Below are 3,707 nucleotides of genomic sequence, written 5' to 3'. Positions count from 1 at the left end.
AGAAAGCAAGGCACACACAGGTCTTAAGTACTCTCACGTTCAAATGGTCAGAGTCTATAGCCGGACAATATGGACGGCTGCCTGACTAAGGTAAAACTGCCTCGTAGACTGCCAGGTCAAGATAAACTGCCTCGTGTTGCGAGTGTGCAGTGCAATTATAGACTTCTGTGACAGGGGAGGTTATCCTCAACTCATGTCGCCATTGGTTGGGATAATCATCTGATCAGAATCATTCAATCAGATTTTAATGGAAATTTTCTATGTCTCAAACACCTTAATAGTCAGTGGAAAAACCCCAGGTGTTACACCATCATTCCATATAAGGAATTATACAATGTCAAAATAAAAATGACTCGACCTAAGTAGGTCACATCCCCTCCCTTTTTGGAAGTGACAGATAGGTTCCACAAAAACATACATAGGGAACCAATCTGGCAATGAAATAACAAAAATGTTTTACAAATGTAGGCAATCAAAATCATAACACCAGATGAAAATATCCCTGAACATAAAAGGGAAGTAACTCCAACTTTTACAATTGGTGAAAGGGGAGTAACCCTTCAAAAAGTAATTATACATCAAAATCCCTCAAAAAAGGGTATTACAATATTTCCATGTGGATATTAAAAGTGGTAAACCCGCCAGGGTAAGACCTTTATTTCAATGACTAGCTACAATATCAATGGAGCCATATGAGACATATTATTATAAAAGATTACATATAATCAAAAACCACCTTTAATTAAGGTTCACCTGAAAATAAACAAAATATTCAACAGGATTGGAATTTTGAAAAATTCTAACTCACACCACTCATTTTCATATGAGTGACACTCAAACAAAACCTGTTTATGGTCCTAATGAACCACAAAGCGTGTCACATGATCAAGGTGTGTAACAAGATTTTACATCCTTGACAAACAATCAGCCACAACATTATCACTACCCTTAATGTGTGAAATTTCCAGATTAAAATTTTGGAAATATAAGCACCATCTCAATATTCTTTGATTTGTCTGTCCTAACTTAGAGGTAAATTTCAGGGGATCATGGTCAGAAAACACTCTGACTGGATTGGTTGAAGAAGAGACATAGACTTCAAAATGTTGTAATGATAAAACCAAAGCTAAAGCTTCTTTTTCAATAGTAGAATAATTCTTTTGGTTCTCATTTAACTTCCTGGAAAAAAAGGCAATGGGATGGTCAATTCCCATGTTGTCTTCTTGAAATAGGACTGAGCCAATGGCTAAGTTGCTAGCATCAATGGCAAGTTTAAAGGGCTTGCTAAAATTTGGTGCAGCCATAACAGGAGCATTTGATAAAAATGACTTAATGGTTAAAAAAGCTTCTTGACATTTATCTGACCATTCAAATTCAACACCCTTTTTCAATAATGCAGTAAGAGGTTCAGCAATAGCTGAAAAGTTTTGACAGAACCGCCTATAGTAACCAGCCATCCCAAGGAACTTTTTGATCTCTTTACAATTTTTGGGAGGTGGCAACTTTACAATAGCATCTACTTTAGCTTCAATGGGCCGAACTTGGTTCGTTCCCACTTGGTAACCCAAATAGGTAATTGAAGCTTTACAGAAATCACTTTTATGTAAGTTTACAGTAAAATTCACTTCAGACAATTTTCTAAAAAGGTTAGTCAATTGAACAATATGTTCTTCAAAAGTATTAGAAAATACAACTATATCATCTATGTAGGCCTCACATTGGTCTATGTCAGCAATGACAGAGTTAATGACTCTCTGGAAAGTTTGACCAGCATTTCGCATACCAAAAGGCATACGTTTGTATCTATAAAAACCATTAGGGGTTACAAAAGCAGATATTTCTTTTGCACGGTCAGATAATGGGATTTGCCAGTATCCTGAAAGTAAATCAATTTTGGAAATTATCTTAGCCTGACCAACTTTATCAATAACGTCTTCTATCCGAGGTAAGGGATAGGAATCAGCTTTGGTGAGCGCATTCACCTTCCTAAAGTCGGTCACAAACCTGAAAGATCCACCGTCTTTCGGGACTAGGAGACATGGGGAACTCCAGTTGCTGAAACTGGGCTCAATGATATCATTCTTGAGCATATAATCAATTTCATCTTTTATCAAAGCAGCTTTTTCTGGATTAACTCTATAGGGGTGTTGTTTAATGGGTTTTGCGTCAGCAACGTCTACATCATGAGGTGGAACCTTCGCTTCTTTGGGGACATCCCCAAAAATAGAGGGAAATGTCTCGAATAACTGAGACAACCTATGGCTTTCCTCTGTGGACAAATGCATAAGGTGGACATTCAAATTATCTAAAAAGGAAGAATTTACCAATTTTGGGGGTTTCAGTTTATCATGTATCACATCATCAGAAACATTTGAACATACAGGTAAATTAATTTTAGCTGTGGATTGAAAATTGTTACAATTATCATAATACTTTTTCAGTGAGTTGACATGATACACTGTCTGTTTCTTTCTTCTGTCGGGCGTATTGACAACATAGTTCAAATCACTTAATTTTGAATGCACAGTGAAGGGTCCACAATATCTCAAGGATAACGCATTGTTCAGATTAGGCACTAACACAAGAACTTTGTCGCCTGGATTGAATGTTCGTTTACAAGAACTCTTATCATACAGTTCTTTCCTTCTCACTTGGGCCTTTCTTAAGTTCTTGTGAGCCATTTCGCACACGGCTTTCAGTCGAACGTGAAAATCGTCGAAGTTTTCCACTGGATGATCACTGGTACCTGTCCAACGTTCGTGTATCAGCTTCAGGGGACCCCGGACAGAATGTCCAAACACAAGTTGAAAAGGCGAGTAGCCTAAAGAGTCCTGGACACAGTCCCTCGCGGCGAAAATAATCCAAGGAACAGACTCATCCCATTGGGTGTTACTATTAGCGAATGTCCTTAGCATGGTTTTGAGGGTTTGGTGGAACCTCTCAAGTACGCCTTGAGACTGAGGGTGGTAGGCTGAGCTGGTGATGTGGGTAACGCCTAGCGTGGCTAGCGCTTCCTGAAAATGGTGACTGGTGAAGTTGCTGCCTTGATCTGTTTGCACGATTCTAGGTAATCCAAAGGTAGTGAAGAACCGGGTCATGGCTCTGACTACAGTCTTTGCCTTAATGTTCCGTAAGGGAATCGCCTCGGGAAAACGGGTACTTGAACACATAAAGGTAAGTAGGTACTCGTTGCCCGTCTTGGTTTTAGGCAAGGGACCTACACAGTCCATGACGATTTTAGAAAAAGGTTCTTCTAATACAGGAATCGGACTCAAAGGGGCCTTAGGAATTGTCTGGTTTGGCTTTCCGGCCAACTGACAGTTCGTGCAACTTCTACAGTAACGCGACACATCTTTTCTCATTTTGGGCCAAAAGAACAGTTCTTTGATCTTCGCCGTCGTTTTAGTGACTCCTGGGTGCGCTGACATTGGATGGTCATGTGCCAGCTTAAGTATTTCATGCCGATAAGGTGGAGGGACCCACAGCTGGTTTTTACCCAACCATGGTTCGGCTGGTGAGGCAATCACTGGTATAGCGCGACGAAAGAAGAGGCCATTCTCGGCGAAATATTCTCCATCGTCAGATGATAGAGATTTTTCGACCGTTGCTTTGAGTTCCGCGTCGACTTGTTGAGCTTTAATGATGTCTTCCTGAGATATTCTCAGGGGTAAGCCCAGACTTGTGTTTTCTGGAAGCATAGACTCCAG

The sequence above is a fragment of the Physella acuta genome, unplaced genomic scaffold (genome assembly GCF_028476545.2).
Source record: "Physella acuta isolate Inbredline_101_S28 unplaced genomic scaffold, ASM2847654v3 ptg000233l, whole genome shotgun sequence".
NCBI lineage: Eukaryota > Metazoa > Mollusca > Gastropoda > Physidae > Physella > Physella acuta.
The sequence above is the reverse complement of the archived record's forward strand: the minus strand, read 5'-3'. Positions refer to the sequence as shown.